The sequence below is a fragment of the Notamacropus eugenii genome, chromosome X, assembly GCF_028372415.1.
Source record: "Notamacropus eugenii isolate mMacEug1 chromosome X, mMacEug1.pri_v2, whole genome shotgun sequence".
Lineage (NCBI taxonomy): Eukaryota > Metazoa > Chordata > Mammalia > Diprotodontia > Macropodidae > Notamacropus > Notamacropus eugenii.
The window spans coordinates 57,378,292-57,406,047 of NC_092879.1; the positions used below are offsets into that span (position 1 = coordinate 57,378,292).

At 38.8% G+C, this 27,756-nt stretch overlaps 1 protein-coding gene across 8 annotated transcripts in view; it reads left to right on the forward strand.

The window, feature by feature from the left end:
- Positions 1 to 27,756, forward strand: part of FHL1 (four and a half LIM domains 1) — a 98,525-nt gene that overhangs the window by 10,513 nt on the left and 60,256 nt on the right. Inside the window, exons 3-4 of one of the 8 annotated variants that reach the window (XM_072626668.1) lie at positions 20,746 to 20,852; positions 21,575 to 21,687. The exons of the other annotated variants lie outside the window; for them this stretch is intronic. The gene's annotated coding sequence lies outside the window, so the exon portion shown is untranslated. The remainder of the gene's footprint in view (positions 1 to 20,745; positions 20,853 to 21,574; positions 21,688 to 27,756) is intronic. 8 annotated transcript variants of the gene reach the window in all.

The window sequence follows — 27,756 nt, forward strand, 5'->3', positions numbered from 1 at the left end:
CACGCACTCCCCCCTCCACTCTTGCAGCCTGCCAATGCCATCCTGCAGGTGTCTGAGCAAGAATGCTTCTGCCATTGTGTTGCTCCAAGTACAGGAGCCCCAGTGCCTTTTGGTGAGTGCTGTTGCTCAGGAGCTCCGCTCTATATGCTGTCCACTCTGTGCTGCCCACTGTGCTGCCCATACAGAAGGGCATGGTGATTTCCCATGGTTATAGGAGCTCCTTCATGCATGTGTGCACATCATTGAGAATGCATGTGTTTCTAGGGAATATCCTCTATGTTTATGAAGATGGTACTCTAATATTACTTATCTTGCCATTATTTTATTGTACTAAATAAAATAAATGAGCCCTTTGTGTCTTTTGTTTCACTGAAAAGATGAAAATAATATTAGAGGCTGTAGTGCATAGAGTATCTTGAAGCCACAGTAGCTTTTGTTGGGCAGGGAGAGACCTGCATGGAAGCTAGCGTACCCCTGGGTGTTTTCTCATTTGAGATGCCTTGGTACTTTTGAAACTGTTTGGACAGTATGGTTTCTTGACATTTGGAAAAAATATGCTAGGCCAGTTGCTTTCAAATAGTTATGGTATGGTGGCGTGTTTATGTGTGGCTATCTGTGGTATCACTGTGTACATGTGACTATATGCCAAAATGTACACTTCAGACGTTGATTCTTTAGAACAAGGATATGTACCTTAAATTATGTGGAGGGCTGATAGTTCAAGGTACACTTACACTTCATGATCTTGGAGATGAGGCCATTGAATGAACATGCCTTATGAAATGAGTGAATGGAAAGGCATTTATCAAGTACCTACAGCATGCCAGACCCTGTGCAGAAGACAGAAAAACAAAGGTGGAGGCCTTCACTCTGTGCTCAAGAAGCTTATATTTTATTAAGTGTAGATAACATAATTTATTAAGTACATATTATGTACTATGCCAGGTGCTGTCCAGATTGCTAGAAATATAAATAAAAGAGAAGTTCCTAAGCTCAAAGAATTTATAGTTTAATGAAAGAAGACAGTACACAAAAGGAAGCTGAAAAGGAGGAGAGGTAGATAGGGGAGGTACCTGGCAGGAGCATGGTGGTGAAATCCAGGAGCACTGCTGGATGGGATATGAAGAAATGGCTGACCTGGGCACTCTCTTTAAATGAAGGTTTTGGGAAGGGCTCTCTGTTCCACCCCATCCCTCCCCCCCAAGCAGAGGAACTTCAGGGACAGTGTATTGAACCAGGGGTGAGTACACCAAGGCTGATCTGATCTTGCAGGAGGAAGAGGTTGCTGGGGCATGATGGGCAAGTCCAGAAGGGTGCTACCGGTTGGGGAAAATATAGTGGCAGAGGAAGGGAGTGTTAGCCTAGGCTTTACAGTGGCGGTGAGGTGAGTGGCCCCATGATCCAGTCAACTCATTCCTTTTTATTTTAAAATTCTGCCCATAAACACTAGAAAAAATTCTCCAAATACACAGTAGAATACAAGAAGAATTCAATGTGAAACTCTGAAGCTCTGTTTTCATACAGCTTGTTATTTTTAAAAGTACCCGATTCTACCCATCACTTCAAAAATTGTCTTGCTTGACTGTACTTTGTTCTCTGTGCATTAAAGCGATATTACAATGACGTGCTCTCTCTTCCCCTTCCCCTGTCTTTCTCTTTTGCCTTTGCCTTTTCCCCATTCTCCCCCTTTCTCTTTTTGACTCCCCTCCCACCGTTTCTTGGCATCACTATTGCTACTCTCTCCATCTGAACCAGGAATAACAAACAAAACATTCTGTCAAGCACAAATTGATAGAGAAATGTATGCCTCCTTCCTCACCTTGTTGTCTTCCACTTCTCTGTCCTAAGGTGGAGAGCTTGCTTCTTCACGTATCCTCTGGAAGTGGGAGCCTGGTCATTGCATCGATCAACATCCTTAAGTCTTCCAAAGCAGTTTTCTTGACATTACTGTCTTTATTATATACATTGTTCTTATGGTTCTGTCCACTCTGCATCAGTTCATCCTTCCTAGGATTCTTGGAAATTGTCTGTTGTCACTTCTTACAGTGCAGTAACAATATTCCATTAATTCATATGCCACATTTTTGTACCACCTCCCTTGGATTCTTTGTTTTGCTTCCTCCCTTTTTAATCCTTCAGGATAAAGAAGTTTATTTTGTTTACGACTATTTCTTTCCTTTATTACTCTCCCTCATAATTATTTTCTTTTACCCTGGTTGTTTCCTTGTTTACTTTAATGCATTTTTACACTGAACTCTGTGTGCATGTGAAATGTGACCATTTCAGGTAAGTGCCCATTCCCTCCCCTCATCCCTTCTACTGTATTTATATTTTCTTCTCATTCTCTCTGATAATGAAAAATAGCAAATTCTGCCCCCTCCTTCCTCTTTTCTATGCTAGTATTTCTCTTCTATCTTTCTTTCTCATTTTTCTCAAACACTTGGAAAATAACCAGCCCAGCCCCTGATTATATTATTTAACTCTTCTATTCAATGTCCATTTTACTCCTCCCTCAGATTATACTCACTGTTACAGGTCAAATTATACTTGATTGTAAGCCTATTTCTTTTGTCTTTTAGAATATTGTATTCCAAGATCTTTTTTTTTTGTATAAGCTGTCAGATCTTATGTGATCCTCACTGTAGTTCTTTGGTGCTCTCAGGATGCTTGTCATATATTTTTTCTCTGACCCATGACCTTTGAATTTGGGGTAGGGCATTTCTGGAACTTTTCCTCTTAAAGTTCCTTTCAGGAAGTGATCAATGGATTCTTTCAGTTAATTTGCCTTCAGATTCTGATAGATCTGGACAGTTTTCATTGATGATATCTTGAAATACAGTTTCCTGGCTTTATTTTTTTTTAATGTGATTTTCAGGGAATCCAAAGAAAATTACATTCACACTCTTTGACCTGTTTTCCAGGTCAGTTGTTTCTGATAACAGATATCTTACAGTTTCTTCTGCTTTTTGAAATCTTTTGATTTTGTTCTAACATTTCTTGATGTGTCATGGAGTCATTGATTTATTTGGTCTATTTTGATTTTTAGGGATTCCATTCCTTGGGTAAGGTATGTTACTTTTCTTCTTAGTTACTTATAATTCTTTACTCCCAAGCCTTTGTTTCAAATTTTATTTTTTTCTCTTTTTCCCCCAAATTTAATAATTTATTTCTTTGCAGTTTTCAACAATCACTTCGATGAGTTCCAAATTTTCTCCTCCTCTGTCCCCAAGACGGCATGCAATCTTATATGGGTTCTACACATGCATTCCTATTAAGCACATTTTCACATCAGTCATGTTGCTACCAACTTGTACCATATGTTTGGGGGGTTTAGTACCAGCAAGCTGTTCAAGCTTGTGTATATGGCCATTCTATCCCTGTGATGAGATAGGAAGAATAGAAGCAGCATCCTGTTGGGAGTGAACTGTTTTACCCAGGATGCACAGGTATATCCAAGCTGAAAACAGAAAGCTTCTACAGTTACTTAGGTGTTGTGGGCCAGGTGTTTCTGTGTATATGGTTTCCTTGCCAGGATCCACTCTGATCAAAGTAGACATTTGGTAAGCAAATCATTTAAGGCAGTATGAGCCTTGACAGGAACCAAGAGGTCAAGAGAACCACCCATTTTTTCCCTCAGGGAGGCCAGACCCAAGGCCTTACTGATCATGCCAGGGACCCTCAGTTCTATCACTGTAACTTTTCTAGGACACCAAGTGTAATGCCACACTTGCATTACTCCATGCGTCTTGAAGTTTGAGTAACAGCCATACTTGCTTCTTGGTGTGTGCTTTGGAGTCTCAGATGATGGAGTGTATATAAAGACCTTTATCCATCATATCTCTTAGTTGAGAAATCAGCTGAAAGAAGTCTTAACACCCAACTCTGACCTCAGCTCAGGACATCTCTGATCTAGACCAGGAATGACATGATTCCTGAATTCATTGTCAAGATTCACCTCTTGATAGTCGTGTAGGGAACACACAAGATAGGAAGTGTATGAAAAGCCATCCCGTACCAATCAATTGAAAACTTAGGCAACCTGGCAGTCTAGAAAATGGCCCCAGGAAATGATTGGGATTCTACAAAGACAGTGCATTGTAACTACCTATTTCCTCTTGGGGTGTTAACATTCATATTACATGTAAAACTGAGGAAAGGAGTGAGGGAGAGTCAGCCAAGCAGACTTGGAGATGTGCCTGCTTATCAGTTGTGAAGATTTCTAATAAGGCTAATGATTTAGGTGAGCAAGAAATTAAGTATTAGTGCCCATGGGAGAATCTGGAAACTTAACCACAGTCCATCCCAGTTCCAGGGTGACTCTTGCTCCAATAAGGGGAAGAGGCAGGATAGGGCTGAGTCCTTAGGTGTCTCCTTTCTTGCCTAATACTCAAGTTGTGTAGATACTTAAGGAAAAGAAGGCATGTGCAGAGCCTGGAACTTGTGATGGTTAACCTGACCTTTTCATAACTCAGGATTGGGATTAAAGGGAACTAGGTGGTGCAGTGATTGTAGGATTTGTTGGATAGAACCTGAGTTCAAATCCCGCTTCAGACACTGGTAGTGTGAACCTGGTTAAGTCATAACTTCTCTGTGTATAAGTTTTTTCATCTGTAGAATGGGAATAATAATAGCACCTACCTCCCTGGCTGTTGTGAGAATCACATGTTTATAACTCTTAAAGCAATATCCCCCATATATATGTACGTATGTATATATGATAGATAGATATAGACATGCTAGCTATTATTCTTTTCATTAAAGGCCATCAGGCCTGTGGAGGCTGATAGTTAGCCTGGGTCATTCACTGGTTCAGGGAATGCCAGGAAAAATAGCATGTCTACTTGGCTAGTGACCAAAGGCTGAAGTAAAGATGGGAGAAGTGGCTACTCATTGAGCTAAGCCATGCCTGATGCTGGAATGAATGACCTGTACTATGCAGATTATATATAAATGTAACCTCTGTTGATATTGCAGTCTGAGGCAAATATGTTGTTAGATCCTAGCTGAAGCAGCCAGATACCTGAGGGAGAGACAGGAGGGTAGCATGTGCCAGGCAAGTCAAATCTAGCACCTCCATCTTGACCATCATTATCCCTTGGACCCTGATGGAGTCAGTCCAGAATGCTGCCCAAGAGTCTTGGGAATAACAGTGCCTTCTTGACCACCAGACCTGCTTCCAATGCAGCTGCTGCAGCCAGGAGAAATCATTGTAGAAAAGGAGCTGCTGTTCAACTGCCAGTAATAGGCATCTAGGGCCAGGAGCCCTAGGAGTAGCAGCACCCCCAGACTAACATTCTTGCTTCCAGCTCAACCCTTACAGGCATCATCCTGGGAAGAAACTCCTATGGAGAAGGGTCCAACTGTCCCCACCAGCTACCAACCAACTGCCCAACACAGGGAAGGAAAGCCAGCCTAGCTGGGTCAGCAGAGGATCATGAAGGAGAGATAGGAGGTAGCATATGCCAGGTTGGTCAAACCAACCACCACTGCCTTGACCACCATCCCCCCTCATACCCTGATGAGAACATCCTAGAGGCTTTGGCATAGCAGTGCCCTCCAAACTACCAGCACTATTTCCAGCTTAGCCCCCACAACCATTGTTGAGAAGAAAATTTATCACTGATAGGGAGCCCACCTTTCTCATCACCACCTGCAACAATTGCTGACCAGCTGCCTCCAATAGGCAGATAGTCAGGAGCCCTAGGAGTCGCAGTACCCTCTCTCCCACAGCCATCTCTGCCCATCTGTATTGCTTCTAGCTTAGACAGCATGTGCTGGGCAGGTCAAACCCACCACCACCTCCACCTTGGCCACCATCTTCCCTAAATCACTAATGGAGACAGTCAAGGACCCTAAAGCCAAGAGACTTTGGAATAGTGAGGTTTCTGGCTCAGTACCCTTTGCTGTCATCCTGGGAAGCAAACCCATGGGGATAAGCTGCCTGGCCACTGGTCCTGTAAGGGCCTACAGACAGCCATAGCTTACTGAAGATCCAGAAAAGAAAACTTGCCACCAAAGTCCTTGACCTTGTCAAATGGTTCAATATCAGAATCTGGTAGGATTTTATTAGTAGAAATGATATTAAAAGAAAAGGCCTTACCAGCTTTGCCATCTGACTTGTATTAGGAACCTTCCCTAGGTACTGTCTCCCCCATTACAGTGTGAGCTCTGTGAGAGCAGGGGCTGTCTGACTGTTCTGTTTATATGCCCAGCTCTTAGCACAGTGCTCTGCACCTAGTAGGCACTTAATAAATACTTCATGCAGTCATGTATTAGGTATTGTCTTTGTCTTACTTTTACATGCAGTGTGATTGCTGTTGTGTTTTCCTTCATTTACACACACAGACACACACACACACACACACACACACTCTCTCTCTCTCTCTCTCTCTCTCTCTCTCTCTCTCTCTCTCTCTCTCTCTCTCTCTCTCTCTCTCTCTCCAAGTATAATGTTTTCTAGGGACCAGTACCAAGCCTACTTTTACATCTTCTTGTATTGATGTGTACTTACCATGTTTAGTCACATGCCTACTCATTGCTTTCGCTAATTCTGCCTACACTTATTCATCAGGTTGATACACAGTAGCGTGTATCAACAAAATAGGTTTGTAATGTAAATTATTTTTGTTGATGGATATTATGAGTTTATACATCCCAGTGAACAGAAATTGAATATTTTTTAACAATTCCTTAACCATGACCTATAAATAACTGTAATTCAAAATACTTCAAAAACTGATATACTTCATTATCATTCCTCTGCTCCTTCTTGTCTTTAAAGGACTTCCGTTAGACCCTCAGATTGAATGAACTTAAAGTCATAGAATTTGTATATCCAGATGCCTCTATGACCTTGACATATAGCCCCAGCCCCCCTCTCTGGGCCTTAATTTCTTCATCTGTAAAATGAAGGGATTAGACTTGATCAAGAGGTTTCAGCTTGGTGTCCATGACCTTGTTTTTGAAAATATTTTGATAACTATATTTAATATAATTGGCTTCTGTTGTAATGCTATGTGTTTTATGTTATGCATTTAAAAATGTGATTGTATGATGTGTATCCCAAGTCTTCACAGATTGCAAAAGGGGTCCATGAAGCAAAAAAAAGGTTAGACTAGATGGTCTCCCAAGAGTGCCTTTAAGTTCTAAGTCCTCTGAATGCCTTTGAATACAGCTCTTTTTTGGAGCCTTTTTTGAGACCTTGAACCACTGGTCTTCTGACTTGGGACTGAGAGTCAGTGCAGCGAGTCTGTCTTCCACTTTAAGGAATAAACCTCACATAACCACATCCACTTGACAAATCAGGCATAGGGAGTATTTTACTCAGACCCATGGATGCATCAGATGCCCATTTGAAATCCACTTTTCAACTTAGCCTTAGTTTATTAAATTCTCCACCTGCCCCCCCCCCCTTGTTTGTACAAAGTCCGGATTGATATCCTAGATACAGTTTCCTCCTGTATTTTTTAAGATAAAATAATATTGTAAGAAGGCTTCTGGGAACAGTGTTGAATTCACAGGACCATTTCCCAATTGCCAGGAGATGAATACTTGAGAATTTTGCCTTCAGATTAACTTTATTGTGAGCTCATTAAAATCCTCACAGAATTGTTCCATAGAAAGGAAATTACAGTTGGGTGAAAAAAACCCACTTTTGTGAAAGCTGGAATGGGATATATGTTCTTCTGAAGCAGTTCTTACGATGTGATACCAAACCTCCCAGGTCCAGGAAGAGAGAGATCCTGACTTTTGTTTCTACACTGAATGCCCCACTTCTTTTTATTTCCTTACTCATAAAGTAAATTTGTAAGAAATGAAAGAGAAGGTTCATTATCCGTGGACAACTCTAGTTGGTATTGACATCCAAGCCCAGGGTTACATATAGGAATGAAGCTTAAATATAGGCTCATTGTTGGATTCAAATGAAGTCATATCTGTAAAAGCACTTAGCACAGTGCATTTAATAAATATTCTTGTTCCCTTCCCCTTCACCTCTTAGTTTTCCTGCAAGGCCCAAAGCAGGTATCAAAGAGAGTTTGTATATTTGGGCAAAAGTTCCACAAAGTTGTCAATTCCATGGACTCCCACAGTTTCTCAAGAATTAAAATGGAGATTCACCCAAAGGATGATGGAGGTGGGTGGGAATAGATTGTAGCTCCTTATAAACAAGGAATTGGAATACAGAAATGGCATAAAAGATATCATTAGAAAAATATATGACAAGAAAATTTGGCACATTACATACTGAGAGCAAGAGATGACCAGGGAGCAGTCTGGATACTCCATTGATAATTCTTCTAGCATCAGGAAGATTCAAGGAAAGTCCCTGATCCACTGGGTGGACGCACCCTGTGAAGTCTTCGAGGACAGTATGCAAAAGTATTCATATCAGTAGATATCCATTTAAGGATGAAAGGAAACTTCCTTCTTTCACAGTGTTATCATTCAAACCCAATATTTAGGAATCATGTGAGAGGAGAGAGGGCTGGCTTCAGATATGTACCAATTGTGTGATCATGGTCTCAACCTGTGAGTGCTCATTGGTGGAGGGAGTTGCCATTCCGGTATAATCACAAGTCTGGAAAGAAAAATATGGGGATATTAGATAATTTTATTGGCTATTTTTAAAAAATAGCCCTTTTATTTAATGGTGATAGTACCTTCAAAAGAAATAGGGAAGTCAGAAGGAGGGGTAGGTATATATGTTGAGTGAGGTGCTATAGAATGTCCGCGTGGGAGACATCCAGCATTCACCAGATTATGGATTGAGAGCTGGAAAGGACCTTCAAGGCCAATTCCATCATTTTATAAATGGAGAAACAGGTACAGAAAAGTTAAATGACTTGCCTAGGGCCACACAGTCAGCAAATGTTGAATGTAGGATTTGAACTAAGCTTGGAATCTAGCAGTTGGAAGAAATCAAGGGTTTTTGACAGGGATGTTATGTGGAATATTGCAAGTGTTTTAGGAAGATTAATTTGGCAGTAGTTTGTGGGGTATGGAGGAAAGTGATTGGATTCATGGAGATCAGTTACAGTAGTCTAGGCACAAAATGATAAGAGCCCAAACCTGGGTATTGGAGCAGATTATGGAAAAGAAAGGAATGCCATAGGCATTTCAGAGAACTGATCAGATGGGGAGTAGAAAGACTTGAGTTCAAATCTGGTCTCAGATACTTAGTGTGACCCTGGGCAAGTCACTTAACTTCTATTTACCTTGATTCACTGGAGAAGGAAATGGCAAACCTCTCCAGTATCTTTGCCAAGAAAACTCCATGGAAAGACAAGTCAGACAAGACTAAATGACTGAACAACACAATCCTGTCCCCAACTCTCAGGCTTCTCTTTTTAGCCCAAACATCTTTAATTCCTTCATCCAAATCCCTGACCCTCCTTCTTCTACTTCCACTTCCTGAGCTCATTCATTGAGCTGGAAATCAACAGTGTGTTTTCATACACAATATCTCGTGGTTAGATCTTAACCAAAGATGAAAAATTGACTGAGATTGGACATCCACCAATTATTCCCTTTGTAATTACCATGTATTACTTTCAGGCTAAGAAATATATTTAGTGATGAGATTTTTAACAAAATGAAGCTAGTAAATGGGTGAATATCAGTTTATCACCCTTATTGAGCAGAGATTATTGAAATAAGAGGTTGTTAAAAGAAATAGTTTTAGCATGTATAGGAAACAATGTCTTCCTTCCCTCTTCCTCCCACTCCCTTTTTGAACTTATTCCATCCAGGTTGAGAAGTTACAGTAATTGAAAAAGTGGAAAAGCTGGTTACTTTTTCTGTTTCATAAATATACAAGGAAGACCAAGACTCAGTTAACTGTTACCCTTTTTCATCCTTCACTGTCACTCAGTCAACAAGCATTTATTAAGTACTCACTGTGTGCTAGGCACTGTTTTAAATGCTAGAGATACAGAGAAAAAGAAGTTTTCAAGGAGCTTACATTTTTTAAAAATAAGTTTTTATTGATGTCTATTTTAGAGCATCATAATTTCCCCCTGTATCTCTCTCTCCTCCTAGAGAGTCATCATATATAATAAATGTATTCTCAAAAGACAAACAGAAAAAGAAGGGGAAAAATCAATATAACTGATGAATATTTTGAAAAAGTTTGAAAATAATGTACAACACTTTTGGACCTTCAGCCTCTGCAAAGGGGTCTGGTGGGGATGTCTTCTCCCCTTTTTTTTGATCTATGCTTGTGCTTTATAGTTTTATAGCATTTATGTTTGTGTGTGTGAATGAATGTCCTTTCCATTTACATTGTTGTAGTCACTGTGAATATTGTTTTCTGGTTCTGTTAACTTCACTCAGCATCAGTTTATATAGATCTTCCCATGCTTCTCTGTATTCATCACATGCATCCTTTCTCACAGCACAGTAATATTCCATTCCATTCACATACCACAATTTCTTTAGCCATTCCCTAACAAACAGAAGTTTGCTTCCAATTCTTTGCTATCACAAAAAGCACTGTTCTAAATATTTTCGTGTATTTGGGGACTTTCTTCTTATCAGTGGCTTTTTTGGGCTATATGTCTAGTAGTAGAATGAGAGTTAGCAGTATAATAGGGGAGACAACACATATCAATCATAACCTAGAGGATAAATGTAGAGTAGATGGAAGATAACCTTGATTGTATGACACTTAGCAACTGCAGGGACCAGGAAAAGGGAGGAAGTAGCCCTTAAGGTGAGTCTTAAAGGAAGCTGAGGCTTGTTGAGAGTGAAAGGTGGGAGAGAGAGCATTCCAGGCCTGAGGCTGGGATAGGGAAGGTGGAATGTTTTGTGCATGGAACAACAAGTATACTGCTGTGGTTTGATCATGCAGTGTAAAGGTGGGATGGAGTCAGGGGATGAAGTTCTTTAAATGTTAAACAAAAGACTTTATATTTGTTCCTAGATCAAAGCCACTGGAGTTTATTGTTTGGGGGAAGGGGATTTTAGGAAAGTTACTTTGGTACCCATATGGAGGATGGATAGGATGAGAAGGCTGTTGTAACAGTCCAGGGGAGAGGTGATAAGGGCCTGAAGTAGGGTAGTGACTGTATGAATGGAGCACAAGACATATTGTGGAAAAGGCACTTACTACCCCAGCACCTGCTTGACAGTTTTCTAAGATCAGAAGATTTAGGATTAATGGAAGAACGTTGAAGATCTTATAGTTAAACACCTTCATTTTGCAGATGGAGAAGTTGAGGTCTATTACTGCACATTTCATTCAAAGAGCATTACCTGATTGTTAGCACGGACTAAGAAACCAATTTCAAATTATTGAAAAAGATTCCTAGTAGTTATCCTGATATTCTGGTTGGGCCTTTTGGTGACCCCCATGGAACAGAAACAGATGAGATTTTAGTGCTGTGGCCCTGAACCTACAAAATGCTTATGTGGCCTATCAGACCAGAGAGGGGAGGTTGCTCCTTCTTGTCACCAATTTCACTGGCTAAATCAATGATTGAGATAAGGACAGTTGTTGGTGGTTTTAATTGATTGGCTAATGTAGACTGGTAGCTCAACCAACCGGTGACAATGTAGGAATGCTGCCCACCTCTCTGATGATCCAACGTAAGAAGGTCCAGGAAGTATTGTGAGGCTAGAAATGGTTGACTTCTCTAGAAATGGTGGAGTAACAACAGATGCTCACCAGCTGAATCTTTAGCTCCTTCTTACCATCTTGTAAAAACCTGATGTGGGTATAGAGAGGTTTCTGCTTGAGGCATGAATAACTACCAATATGCCAATGCCACAATGTATTTAATCATGGTAGGCAGTAACAAATGAATGCTGTAGCTCCTGAATAGAAGGTAAACTCTGTAGGACAAAAACTAATATTTTTCATCCTTGTATGCCCAGTATACTGAGAGGCAGTGGGCCATGGTGAGCATTAGTGTCAGAAAGAGCTAGGGCCAAGTTCTATCTGACATGTCTGTCTGTATGGTCCTAGATAAATCCTTTAGCCTCTTAGTGCTTTTTGTAAGATGATATGTTGCAGCTGAGTTACAAATCTGCATCAGTGGAGGATATTTCCACACCAGGAGTTCTACACATTGGTGAAAGCATAGCTTAGGACAAAAATAAGAGTAAAAAAACTTTTTGTGGTGCTTCGGAATGAGCTTTGTGTACTTAGAGTAGACTCAGCATAAAGGGTTAATTGACATTAGTAACCCAGTGTTTTAAGTTTCTTTTGTTAATCTAGTTAAATAATATCCTCAAAGTGAGCATACATATTTTGTTATAAAGATGAAATGCAGGGTTTTTCCATCAAAATGAAAGTAAAATAATTTTGTGCATGATTAAAGGGAAATATCTAGATTTCCTAACTTACTCTTTTAAATAAAGTTTAAAAATTTAATCAGCCTATTAATTTGGAGATAGGTCACATATTAATGATATAAGTTGAGTCACTTAGTGCTGGTAAATAAAATAAAGAGCTAAATCACCAGTTTTTTTTAAGGAGCTAAAAAGATTTGAAGAAATATCAAAACATGTCTTTACTTGAAAGTGTATATTTTGTACCTTAGAAAAGAAAACTTTCCTTTCTCCCTGATTTATGAATACCATCAAAGGTATCAGATTTTAGAACCAGTAGGGAAGTTAGGGAATCATCTAACCCAACCTCTTCATTTTATGGCCCAAGGTCACACCACTAGCTAATGGCAGAGCTAGGACTAGATTGCCTCACCTTGTCTTACCACAGTACCATGCTTTGGTCTGAAGACTATTGTAGAAAAATGGAACATCTTCCCAGCTGCTGATTTTAGTCATGTTGACTTAAAATCAAGTCTGACCCCTAAGTACCTACTTAAGGATGTGAAGTTGGTTCTCTGATTTAGTAAATCTCTTCAGGAAGAGAGTTTTGATATCAGAGATCTAACTTCACATCCTTAGTGCATGTCTAGCTGTTTCCTTATTACATTGATAGTTTTATGCTTAAATCCAGATTTCACTGGAATTTCTTTTTAAAAAAACCAGGCAATTTTCATCTAAACTCTTTTATCCGGTCTTTTTTTTTTTTTTTTTTGAGAAATGAAAGCCTTTTTCCAGCAGAAGAATGTTGAATGATGGACAAGTCATGAGATTTCTGATAACCCCCATTTATACCCTTTTCTATACCTTATTGTGATGTGGAGGTGATTCTGGGTTCTTGAGAGGTGGACCTGTCAAAATCTCAAATTCTGGCAGGGTTTACCAGAATTTAAAAGCCTCTAGTATATTCCCAGAAATGAACTGCATGCTTGTCTTTCAGAGAGCCAAAGCTAAGTTGGTTAAGTTAACCAAAGTTCAGTTAAGACTAATTAAGTCTGGACAGGCTCTTCATAAAATGATGACCACTGCATGATGAAACCTTCAGCTACAGAACCATATGAAGAACCTTCTTCTAAAAGACTTGGAGAAGCTGTATTTACCCCAAAGAAATCATGGGATTCCTTAAAAAATCATTTGCTTTCGATAGTGACTATCTGAAAAGCTTTTCACTGGTTGATCTAAGTCAGCATTTCTGGTTACCATGCTAGATTGGCCATTCACATAAGAAAAATGTATGTCTAAATTCAGAGCTTTATAGTAATAGTTTGTTAAAGATGATCCTCCCATCCCTACCCACAGCCCAGCCTCTAGCCACGTTATGGAATAGTGGGCTTGTCTAATTTCACTGATGGATTCTGGCAGGATGGGATGACATGAACATGCTTTCAGTTAAAGCATGACTGTTCTCTCTGCGTGTAGGCTCTGTATTGATTGCTCTTCTGGCATTGTGGCTTAGTTGGTATACTTCTGCTTTGAATTCCATCATGATTTTTTAACTTACACAGTATTGTCGATATGTTTGTGTTGTGTCTGCTAAAAACTAGAGCAACACACTGAAGGTTGAAAATCAACACACACAGGTTGACAAGACAGTGCTAGAGGGGTTGTGGAAATCTTAGACCACTAATGCACCATTGAAACTGTGAAATAATAATTGGTCTAACCATTTTGGAAAGCAGTTTGAAATTAGGGGAAGAAAAATGATTAAAATATCCATACTTTTTGACTCAGAGATTTCACTGCTCATATACCTCAAGAACGTCAATGGTAGAAGAGCCTCCCCCTTCCATATCTATTAAAATATATATTGCAACATTTTCTGTAGTAGCAAAGAACTAGGGGAAAAGATGTCCATTAGTTGGAGATTGGCCCAACGTGTTGTGGTACATGAATGCAATGGACTATTGCTGCACTCTAAAAAATGGTGAATGTGAATGAATACAGAGAAACAGAAGACTTTATGAGCTGAAACAAAGTGAAGGAAGCAGAACTGAGGGGAAAATAGACATAATGACTAAAGCAATGTAAAATAGAAAGAGCAACATTGAAACTGAATGCCATGAAATTATAGTGAGCAAACATGGCTCCAAAGAAGAGATAGGAGAAGCCACTTCCACACTTTGTTGGAAGAGGTGGGAGACTCTGGGTGTGGAACATTGCTTGTGCCAGATGTTTTGGATGTATTGGTTAGTTTTGTTGAGCTGTTTTTTCTTTGTTATAGGAGATGGCTCTCTGGGATGGGGGAGGAGGCTAGATATATTGGGAGATGTAGGTTATGTAAAAACAAAAGATAGCAAACAAGATTTATTTTAAAAAAATGAAAATCTGTGTGTACAAACACCTGTCACAAGTTAACTAATATTTACAGCCTAATCTAAGGACAGGCAGATGCTGCATTATAATAAAGAGAAGCAGAGTCAGTCAGTTCTCATTGGTCACTGCAGTTGAGATCCTGGAGATCAGGAAGAACAAGTTAAATGATGGACGAGAGAAAAGCAAGAATTCCTCATTAGCCCCTGAGTGAGAACTGTTGGGTATGGGAGCAGTAGTCTCCCTTAAATATCTGCTTTGTGCTTTTTTTTCTTTCCTCAGTTGCCTTGTTTCTTGCCGTTTAGAGGGTCCTGGGGAAGAGAGGTACAAAAACTCATAAAGAGAAATGTCATTGTGGAGCTGGGGACAAGTATTGATATTTTAGAGGAGTGGATAGTTTAGGTGTCTTGGTTAGGAAGGTGAATTACAAGTAGTTGAACAGGAGACTTATGGGTATTTTATATGATGGGCTAAATTACATGGTGGTTTCTTGAAAATGAATTTTTCAGTAGGCTTTTTTTTCCCCAAGACAATTGGGGTTAAGTGACTTGCCCAGGGTCACTCACCAACTCTCAAGTGTCTGAGGCTGGATTTGAACTCAGATCCTCCTGACTCCAGGGCTGGTGCTTTATCCACTGTGCCAACTAGCTGCCCCTCAATAGGCTTTTAAAAGAATGATTTTGCATGTGTTGTAACAGCATGGTAGGGAGGAAAGTCTGTGGAGTTGGAGCCAGAAGAGCCATTCCTGTTCTAGCTGTGTGACTTTGGGCCTTTGTTTCCTCATCTATAAGATGAGGGTGTTGAACTGGGTGACTTTCTAAGGTCATCTCTAGCATCTTACAGCACTAGTGTTCTATGATCTGTATATTCTCTAAACTTACCTGGGACTCAGATGGCAGAACAGGCTAGACTAGGGACCCAGAGATTAGACGGACCTGGTGATATGGGGTAAGGGATTTTGGGAAATTCCCAGTAGTGTTTGCTTTGGTTAAGTCTGGACAGGTGGATATGCAGTGGCAGAGTGCTCTGGTGACGTGTAGTGTATGCATCTTTCTCTTTGTATCTTTTTCCTTCCTAGCATCTTCCTCTCCCACTTCTATCCCCAAACTGGCAGATGGAAATGGAGGAGGGGGTAGAATGGTCAGGGCTGGGGCCACGAGAGGTAAACTGTTCCAATTCTTGTTCTCTCCATCTGGAGTCCTTCTATTGATTACATCCTTTCCCAGGAAAATTCAGTTGCAAAAAGGTCAGCCTTAATTAAAAAGCTCTAAGAAGTGATTCAGGTCTTATGGTTGGTTGGTTTTGAATCAGTGGTATTTTTAAGTAGTTGCCAAGGGTTAGTTGGAATGCATGCTTTGGTTTCTGAATGTACCTACCTGCTTTATCAGTGACAGTATTATTATTGTCAAAAACATAGGAAATTCTTATGTAGCCAGTGTAATTGTAAAGGTCAAAAACTGATGTGAAAGGAAGTACAGCCAGCAAATATTAAGTGTTTGCTATATGCAAAGCCCTATTCTTGGCACTGGCAGAAAAATGGTCCAGTCCCTGTCCCCAACTTTTTTGAGTGATTGGCCATCTCTATTCAAGTTTGCCTTCATTGCCTCATGGAGATATCGAGGTGACTCTTGAAAGCTCTTGAAGGCTAGATTGTCAGAGTGCAAGCTTTGTTAGGTGTTACCAAGCTGGGAAAGCTTCAGGTACTGAGACTGATAATGGACAAAGTGTCTACCATTGAAGCGCCAGCCTCCATGAGTCTAAAGAGATTTGGCCACTAATGACAATTTTTAAATTTCTTATGGTAATTCATGAACAACCCTGTGCTAAAGCATGCTGGGGCCATGATCCTGTCAGTGGAGGAAGGAAATGAAACCACAGATCCTTAAAATATTATTGGCCTGTCACTTTGCTGAAGGAGACAAGAAAAGTATGAGCAGAGTTCCTTGGGGAAGTTACAATGCATTTGTTGGGGTGACTAAGCTTAGATATGTATGTATGTTATTATGAGACATGGGTGTATATTGTTATTAGATATGTGTGTATGTTATTCAGCTATTGCAAGGCAGTTTATTTTTAAATGTGACAATTATTTTCCCATATTTGGAAATGCCCCAAGTGTCTACATTGAACTTGTAGGAAGGTGAATGGAGGGGAAACTATTAATGCACATTTGATTACAATTTCTTAGAGCCTTGCTATAGATGTTAACATCTTAAGGACTTGGTCCAATTTTGGCTGCCACTCCAAAGGTCTTTCAGCTTTAAGCACCACTTTGGTGATATGTGACAGGCCCTCTTCCTCCAGGCCTGCCACTTTGAAGTCATGTTAATTGTCTCCAGTATCCATAAAAACCATTGACCTAGTGAATTCAACCTCCAACCTATCATCGTTGTGGTTAGGTTATTGAGACAACCAGAATAATGGGAGCAGCTATTTAAGCTGCCTTCTTGATTTAATGGGATCTATTGTTAAGAAGGAGGACCGTGTTCATGGCTGTCACCATCCTCATGGGGCAGCTAAGTGGCACTGCAGTGCTGGGCCTGGAGTCAGGAAGACTAATGATCTTGAGTTCAAATTTGACCTCATGTACTTACTAACTTTGTGACCCTGGGCAAGTTACTTCACCCTGTTTGCTTCAGTTCCTCACCTGTAAAACAAGCTAGAGAAGGAAATGGTAAATCACTCCAAGACAACCCCAATTGGGGTCATGAAGAGTTGCACACAATTAAAATGATTGAATAACAACACCACCATCCTCATCTGAAAAGGAATCCATTATCCTTTGACCCATTTTGACCTATGTGAAAATGCATTTCCTGTGAGGTTTGAGGTTTCCTGCCTCTGGGTTAGAAAAATGTGTGAACATTCCCTTTTCCCTTAACCCTAACTTATACTTTTTTTTCTTTTCACTTTAACAGATATTTGTTAACTCCCTACTATGTGCAATCCAATTCAGTCCTGAATTCTATTCTCCCTCCCCCACCCGTTGGGAAAGCAAGAAAACCTAAGCTCATTGCCAATGTAACAGGCTTTTTGAAGCATGGTGGTGCTTGGAGGAGGGTGATTGAGGGGTTGAAAAAAGGAGTCCGTGTGAATTGTTGCAACATTTTTGTGGTGTACTGTATGTGAATCAATGAAGGGAAAAGCACAGACAGCACCTGTTTCCTAATGCCTCTGAGCCATGAATTCCATAATACATCTTTCCACCAGTCTGCATTCCCAATCCTCTTGTTAGAGACTGGAGATGACTTAGATATTCACATGTCACCTCATCACCATAGCAACACTTCCAAATATTGCGCTTATGTATTCATGTTAGTCTGGAGTTCTACTCTCCTGTGGCAAAATATTCCAGAGATGTTAAAAAAGTAGGAAGGAAAAAAGGACACAACTAATAAATCTATTCTAAACGACTGAGTCATTTGTTTTGATTACCAGGGTGACTGCCAAATGTTAATTTAAAACTGAAATAGGCCATGAGCTCATTCTCCTAACAATGCTGAGTGCTTGAGCTGATAGAGCTTGATAATGGGAGAGCCTGCCCTACTGCCAGTGGTAGTATGATAGTATATGATAAACAGACGGGTGGAAAAATATATGAAACATCTTGGTCATTTTTTTTCTATGTTATGGATGGATAATATAAAGCAGGATGAATTTGCCATGAGCCAATTCAAAAGAAGACCTGGTTTTATTGATGACTTCTCAATTTTCTTCTGAAAAGGTTAAGTTGCTTCCTCAGTTCTCATTCAGAGAAAGAGACCCACTCAGGGATGTCCGAAGTCTGTTCAGGGGCGCACAGCCAGCTCTCCCAGCGTACAGTACGTCCTTCAGAATACAATCATTTCAATAGAACTGGTCTCCTTTGTAATCCTATGTATTTGATTTTATACATCTAATCTTTAAATTCCAGGGGCTCCCCATTACCTCCAGAATCAAATTGTAAAATTCTGTTTGGCTTCTAAAGCCTTTCATATCCTGGTCCCTTCCTACGTTTCCAGTCTTCTTACACCTCACTCTTTTCCCTGAGCCCTCTGTACTCTGTGCTTCTGTGACCCTGGTCTCCTCACTGTTTCTTGCACACAACACTCTGTCTCCCTTCCCTGGACATTTTTGCAGAGTGTCTCCTATGCCTGGAATGTTCTCCCTCCTCATCTCCACCTCCTAGATTCCCTGGTTGCTTTCCAATCCCAGTCAAAATCCCACCTTCTACAAGAAGGCTTTCCCAATCCACCATAATCATAGTATCTTCCCTCTGTTTATCCTGTCTGTTGCTTGTTTGTACATAGCTGTTTGCATGTTGTCTCCCCCTTTAGCTTGTGAGCTCCTTGGAGGTGGAGACTCTGTATTCCCAGTGCTTAGCACAGTTCCTGACACATAGTAGGCACTTACTAAATGCTAGATGATTGATCTTCTGAGAAGGGGTCCATAGGCTTCTCCAGGCTACCAAAGGGATCCATCACACAATAGAGGTTAAGAGCTCCTAGATTAGATTACAGTTCAAACATTGCTATGCCCTCTGCATTTAACCATTGTTTGCTAGTGCTTGGTGCAAACCCACTGGGAAAACAGTCACTTAATTTTCTCTTTAGGAGAAGAGAAATCCCCCTCAGGGGCAGTGGAAGGTGCTGGGTGGCACAGACTTCTTAGATCTCAGGGAACAGTGAATTGCAGGATATTTGGACCATCTCTGTCAAAGTCTGGTGCCTCATCCTGAGATCTTGAAGACTATACAAATAGAAGGATTAGCAGGGCTACCAAAGTGGAAGGGCATTGTGTACAGGCCCAGTGAGAGACTAGAATTGGCTCATCAGCAGATTGGTCCAGCACACACGCAGTCTGTTATGTAATAAAAGACGTGTGATCTCTGTCATTGTAGTGCCCACGGTGATAACGTCATAGATCTTTGAATCACTGCAGCCCCCCTTTCTGAGGTAATTTCTAGTTTTTCTGTAGAGAAGGGGACTAATGTTTGCCATTGCTTTCTATCCTTAGGTACTTTTCTTTCAATTGGGGTATACTGCCACCAGGTGGTGATAGGTTCCAGAGCTACAAAGCACAAACTTTTATACAGCTCGTGTTGCATTTTCATTACACTAAAAAGGTATTTTTAAAAACCTATTAAGATAGCTAATCATAGCAAGCCTTCGAACAGTAAACTATAAAATTCTTAGAGAGCAAAATTCTTAACCTGGGGTCCATGAACTTTAAAAAATTATATTTTGATAACTGTATGTCAGTATAATTGGTTTCCTTTGTAATTCTATGTATTTTATTTTGTACATCTAAAAATATAATTCTGAGAAGTTCATGGGTTTTGCCAAACTGCCAGAAGGATACATAATACAAAAAAAGTTAAGAACCCATGAGATAGGGTTATGTTTGGGGAAAAAAAGCTCCTGATTACAATTTAATTCTTTCTAGCATTAATCCTTAATTGATAGCATTAAGCACAGTTTATACACAGATTTTGATTAAAATGATTTTTTCTACTTCACTCTGAATTCCATTGTAGTCTTGCTCTCCCAGGTGTGTGGCTCTGGACTTCATGTTATCTTGCCATCAAAAGCTCTTATAGCTTTTGCTGGTCATTACATGAGTAATCATTTTTTTGTCTTCCCTCTTTTATGACATGTTGCTGAAATAATTCCTCACAATTGTCAGTTTCTTTTTCTTTCAAAGTTCTTCTTTGAAGTTCTGTCTCCTTCATGCAACAGAAGCAAAAAGAGGGAAAATGGTGGGGTGGGCCATTCCTACACTGAGAAGGTAAGCTGCCGTCTTCTCTACAGAACTAAATTCTGCTCAATCAGGAGAAGGAATAAAGAAGAGAGAAATGTTGGACCTCTTATCAGCTATCTTACTGGAAGATACTCGGCAGTGTTATGTGAAATTATTTAGAATGATTTCTCCTTAGCAATTTTTTTTTAGATTCTTTGGTAAGAGTTCATTAGAAATGCTCATAGCACCTGTGTTCCTTATAAGAAGAAATTGTGAACAAGGTCTTCCTGAGCATAAATTTAATCTTAGAACACCAGGAATATCACAGATCTGTAAATCAACAAGTTTTAGTGTCATTGGATTTTATTTTTAGAGGAGTTTGTTTTTCAGGTTGGAAAATGAAGGAGATTCTGTTGAATTACTGTCAGTGAACGTGTATATGAGAAGCAAATGGACAGACTGAGAGAACAATACAAAACTGCTCAAAATCCCTGATGGTGATTATTTGTGATTTCCTATTTTGATTTGGTTAGAAAATTTGCCACGTGGAGCACTGAGCTCCTCTAATTTGCCCCTTTTTACAGTTGTAAAAACTCTGTGAGTATACTCGTTTGTCACTGCATAGCCCATGGTCATTGAGCAAGCCAACGTGAAACCAGGAGAGGAGCTCTCAGCTCTCCTTGCAACTGGGTTATTTGGCCCAGGGAGTTGCCCCACCTCGGCAGGAGCATGTGCAAACAATAAAGCAAGAGGCTCATTGCCACGGGCCGCAGCTGGGCAAAGGACCCCTGAATACCTCAACTGAAAGCAAATGTCAACTTGGTAATTCACACACCATTTATTAAAAGTTGGTTTGTTTGTGTTCATTGAACAGTTCAGGCAATCACACCCTGGGCTCTCATGTGAGGCTCTTTGTTTTTTCGCACAAGTACATAGCTTCATACTCTTTTCTTTGAGGTATCATACAAAATTGATTATAGATAAAACATCTAATGAAAGGCTCTTTGAAATTCTTCCATTTGGTAGCTTTTTCATCACAGAATCATTTGGAACTTGTAGTTAAATGTAATCCAATCTATAATACAAACATGACTTTGCCCAAGTGTGGATTCCTTGACATATTGCTACCCAGTTAAAACAATATTGATAATTACATTGGAAATATTTGTATTAGACATTTTATTATTGATTCTGTAGGTTTTTTTCCTTTTTGGCCTAGATCTATGATTTCATCAGTGTGAAAAGCTCCGATTCCATCTTCTGTCAGAGTTCTTTCCTGGTCCCTTCCACTGCTGGTGCCTTCTCTCTGAGATGTCTGTATCTTGTACATAGGTAATTGTTTGCATGTTGTCTTAATTAGAATGCGAGCTCTTTCAGGAGAAGGACCATCTATTTGCATTTCTTTGTATCCCCAGCACATAACACAAAGCTAGGCACATAGTCAGTGTTTAACAAATGCGTATTGGCTGACTGGAAACGTCCTCTCTCTTTGTAGTTTGGCAAGTCATCCGTAACATAGACCTCAGGGAATCAGATGAAGTGACTTGCCCAAGTATACCCAGCTAGTGTGTGCCAGAGGCAGGTCTTCAGTTCAGGTCTTTCTGACCTTTCAGTCTGTGGACAAAATGCAAATTTGTCTTTTATAGACTTGTGATCATTTGAACTTTGTTTTACTACAAGGATGAAATGAAAAATTCTTAGGACTATGAATTTTTTTCATTTTTTAATTGACAAGCATTTTTTCTCTTCCTTTCCCTTCCCATCTACCTCCTTCCCCCCACTGAAGAAAAAGAAAACCTCTGTCACAAATATGTGCAATTTAGCAAAGCAAGTTTTCACATTGGGCATATCTAAAAAGTATGCCTTATTCTGCATTTTGAGGCTATCACCCTTCTGTAAGGAGGTGGGTAACATTTCATCTTCAATCTAATAGAGTCAACATTAGTTACCACATTTATCAAAATTTTCAGGTTTTTTAAAGTCATTTTTCTTTGTAGTGTTATTATATCAATAGTTCTTCTAGTTATATTCACCTTGGTCTTTATCAGTTCATACGGGTCTAACCAAGATTTTCTGAAACTGCCCCTTTCATCATTTCTTAGGGCACAATGATATTCCATTATATCCCTAGACCATAATTTGTTTAGCCATTCCCCAGTAGATGAGTATCTCCTTTCTTTTGTTGCTACAAAATGATCCATGATAAATATTTTTAGATATATGGGTCCTTTACCTCTTTCTTTGAATCTCTTTGGAGTATTAGCCTAGCAGTGGCATCTCAGGATCAAAGGGGCGTAGTTCCAAATCGGTTTCCAGAATTGCTGGACCATTTCACAGTTCAACCTGTTATTTGCTTGTTTTCTCACAGCCCTTCCAGAAATTATCATTTTCCTTTTTTGTTATATTTGGCAACCTGATAGGTATAATTTCTTGTATTCACATTTCTTACCTTTCAGATGCGGATGGGGGAACAGTTCATAGCAAAATAAGACATAGGATCACAGAAGAGAAAGTGAACAATTTTGAATACATAAAATTAAAAAAGCTTTCCATAAAGAAAATCAGTGCAACTAAGATCAGAAGGGAAACAGTTAACTAGGAGGAGGGGAGAAATTATATCAAATTTGTCTGATAAAAGTTTTTTTTTCTGAGATCTATAAGGAACTGAATCAAATTGGTAAGAATTAGAGCATTCCCCAGTTGATAAATGCTCAAAGGATTTTCAAAAGAGAACACCCAAACCATTAGTAGTCATATGAAAAATGCCCTAAATCACTTATAATCAGGGAAATGGACATTAAAGCAATTTTGAGGTTCTACCTCATACCCATCAGATCTACTTATTTGTAAGGGGAGAGGAGTGGGAACAAAGAAAGGAAAAGGTATTAGAGGATAAATTGGAGAGAAGTACACATTAAACAATCTGTGATCCTGAACATGAACTTACCCAACAAAAAGGAAGAGTATAGAAGAATAGATTGGAAAACAGAACTTGACAATACGTTGTTTACAAGAAATGTACTTGAAACATATGGATGCACATAAAGTTAAAATGAGAGGCTAAAGCAAAACCTATTATATTTCAGTTGAACTTAGAAAAGTAGGGGTAGCACTCATGATTTTAGATAAAACTAATGGGATGTAGTTAAAGCAGTTGTTAGGGGACAATTTCTATCTCAAAAAAATGCTTTCATCAATACGAGAAAGAATAAATCAGTGAACTGGGCACACACCTAAAAATTTGAACAGTAATAAATCAGAAATCCCCAAAAGAGTAACAAAGCAGAACATCTGAAAAGTATAGAGATTAATCAGATTGAAAGCAAAAAGACCATTGAATTGACAAACTAGGAGTTGTTTTCTTGAAAATAATTAATACGATAGTTAGCTAATATGATTTAAAAAAATAAAAACCAAATTATTCATATCAGAAATGAAAAAGGGAGAATTCACAGCAACTAAAGAAATAAAGGAAAGTATGAAACTTTTGCCTGGTCATATGCTAACAAATCTGATAACTTGGAGGAAATAGGTGAATACATACAAAAATATCAAATAGGTTAACAAAAGAAAAATAGACTACTTAAGTAACTCAATATCAGAAAAAGAAATCAGGCAAAAAATTTCAGGGCCAGATTTATTTACAATTGAATTCTCTCAGGCATTCACAGAAAATTAATTTGAATATTACATAAATTTTTGCAGTAATATGAAAAGGAGATATTCTTCCAATCTCTTTCTAGAATACCAATATGGTCTTGATACCTAAACCAGGGAGAGAGAAAACAAAGAAAGAAAATATCTAAAAGACCAATATCTCTAATAAATATTGGTATAAACATTTTAAATAAAATATTAGCAAAGAGGTTACAGCAACATTTTAGAAAGATTATATCAGATTAAGTTTGTATGAGAAATTCAGGGTTGGTTCAACATAAGGATAAACCATGTTAATAATATAATAAAAATCTTATGTTTATATAATATAAATATATATAAATTTATATAAATCTTATCTTTATATACTTTTGACAAAATTTAGCACCTGTTTCTATTAACTCTAGAAATCATAAGAATAAATTAACATTTCCTTAATATAGTAAATAGTATTCATCTAAATCCAAGAGCAAACATTATATGTAATAGAAAAAAGCTAGAGACCTTTCTAGTCAAATCATAGGTAAAGCAAGTATGCTCATTATTATCATTGCTGATTTATGCAGTTCTAGAAATCCTAGCTAGGGCAGTAAGATAAGAAAGAGAAAAAGAGGGAGAAAGCTAGAGAAAGAGAAAACAAAATTATTGCTTTTTGATGATTATATGATTTACTTGAAAGAGTCAACCAAAAAACTAATTGAACCAGTTAATAAATCCAGCAAATTCACAAACTCATTCTCATGAACTATCAGGTTCTTGTATATTATCAACAAAACTCAGTAGGAAGAGCTGGATAGAAAAATTCTATTCAAAACAACTGTAAGCATGTCCCTACCAAGATGTGCCCAGGAACTATATGAATCTAATTATATATAACACTCTGCAGAAATAAAGACAGACCTAAATAATTGTAGAAACATTAATTGCTCATGGGTAATTTGAGGCAATGTAATAAAAATGTATTGCTATCTAATTTAATTTACTTATTCAGTGCTGTACCAATCACTACCAAAGGAATATTTTATATAGCTAGAAAGTATAATACCAATTCATATGGAGGAACAAAAGGTTCTCAGGAGTAATAATGAAAAATAAAAAGTGAAATGAAAGGGAGTCTCTTAAGTTCCAGATCTCAGGTTGTAGGGCTTGAAAGGCAGTTTGAAAAGATTTGGTGCTAGTTAACAGATTGAGAGGTCAATTGATGGAATAGCTTTGGTACAAAACATACAGAAGCAAACAAACACAATAACCTAGTGTTTGATAAACCCAAAGGTCTGTTAATGTGGGAAGGACTCACTATTTGATAAAAACTACTAGGAAAAGTGGACAATAATCTGGCACAAATTAGGTTTAGACCAATACTTCACATAGATATTCCAAATGAATACATGACTTAGACATAAAAGGTCACATCATCAACAAACTAGAGGAGCAAAGATGAAATTATCTTTTGGATCCATGGATGAGAGAAAAGTTGGTAACTAAACAAGTGATAAAGAAGAACACACGAGAGAATGTGGACCATTTTAATTATATAAAATTTAAAATATTTTGCACAAAAATCTAATGTTGTTTAAGTCAGAAGGGAAAAGATAATTGGGAAAAATTTTTTGCAGCAATTTTCTCCGATAAAAGTCTCATATTTAAGATATAGGAGAAACTGATGGAAATTTCTGACTAAGATCCATTCACCAAAAGAGGAATAGCCAAGAGGCTATGAATGGACAGTTTTCAAAAGGAGAAATCAATCAATAGCCATATGAATAAAATACTTTAAATCATTAACAGTTAGAAAAATCAAGTTAGAGTAACCTTGGGATTCTATCTGATGCCTATCAGACTGACAAAGGTGACAGAAAGGGAAAATGAAAAATGTAGGAGAAGCCAAGGCACTTTGGTGTACTGTTGGTGGAGTTGTGAATTGGTCCAGCCATTCTGGAAATCAGTTTGGAACTATGCCTCAAAAGTTACCAAACTCTATATACCATTTGACCCAGCTGTTCTACTAGTAGGCATATACCCCAAAGGGAAGAAAGGAAAATTACTTATATGTACAAAAATATTAACGTAAGCTCTTTACATAATAGTCAAAAATTGAAAATTAAAATGGTGACCTGTCAGGGGATGAATGGCTAAACAAATTATGGTATATGAATGTAATATTATACTGTAAGAAATGATGAAATGAACAGTTTTAGAGCAAACTGAGAAGACTTCTGTGAACTGATACAAAGCAAATTAATCAGAACCAGGAGATCAATTTATATGACCCCAATGTTGTAGAGAAAAATAACTTTGAAAGACTTAAGAACTCTGATCAGTACAATGATAAAACATGAGTCCTCAAGAGTGAAGGTGAAATACTCCACTCACTTTCTGCCAGAGGGGTAAGGAATTTGAAATGCAGAGAGGAACCCACATTTTAGGAGCATGGCTATTGTCGGAATTTGTTTTGCTGAACTATTTATGTTTAGGATGGCAATTTTTTCGGGGGATGAGGGAGATATTTTTGTTGTTCAGTTGAAGAGGGCAGTGGGAGGAACATTATAAATGTATATAAAAGTAAGCTTATTTTAAAAATAAAAGAATTTTTGGAGAGAGATCAGTAGGAAATGAGAGAGGAATGAAATAGAGTATATTTGAAAGATTTTAATTTGGGGGATTTGAGTCATGTGAGGAGCCAGAGGCATAATATTGAGGTAAGGAAGTCTAATTGTAATAATTTAAGGAAAAAATAAAGACAAGTTACAACAGGCCATGAACTTTGTAATCCTTTGTTCTTCAGCAGACAGGACAAGTCTCAGGAACTGATAACCCGTTTTATGCCTAGAGTTATGAAAACACAGAGTAGAATTTTGGATCTTCATATACAATATCCTGAGAAACCACAAGATGGGGATGTTACTTTATGAAAGTCTGTCTGTCCGTCTGTCTCAGTGGCTGTGTATATTGTTCTCTCATTTTTTGGTCTGTGATTCTGTGCCTCTCTGTTTCCCAGGTGTCAACATCTCTGCCATTTTTTTCTTTGATTCTATTTCCCCCCTTCTTTCTCTCCTCAATCTGTGGCTTCTTCCTTTCTTGACAATTGTGTGTGTTCATCCTTCGTTGCCGAAGACCATGCCATCAGAGAAATGATGACATGACTTGCACTTGACTTTGATTTCTTTTTTTGAGTGAGGGAGGGCTGTACAGGTCACCAGCCTCATTTCTCCTCCAGAGCCATCTGAATTCAGTGACCAGATATTCATCAGGATGACTGGAGATGACCCAGGATGAGGCAATTGGGGTTAAGTGACTTGCCCAAGGTCACATAGCTAGTGAGTGTCAAGTGTCTGAGGTGAGATTTGAACTCAGGTCCTCCTGACTCCTGCACTGGTGCTCTATCCACTACACTGCCTAGCTGCCCCTTCTTGACAATAATGCTTCATTGAAGTATAAACTTCTGATCATTGTTTACTTATTAAATAGAGTTTTAGGGTTCTCATTCTTTTAAAAGTTGCCACAGGTTCAGATACCATTGAAAAGTGGAGAAGGAAGGCAAAGAAAATACCATTGGTTCTAGCGTGCAGGTGGCCGCTGGTCACTTTTGAAAGAGTTTTAGTCAAGAAGTGAAGTACAAAGGAGACTTGGTAAAGAAAAAGAGGCACTGGGTATGGGCGACACCTTGACTCTGAAGGAAAATAAGAGAACTGAGGGCATTAGTTGGAAGCCAGACAGCAAAGTCAAGTGAGAATCATTTTTGAC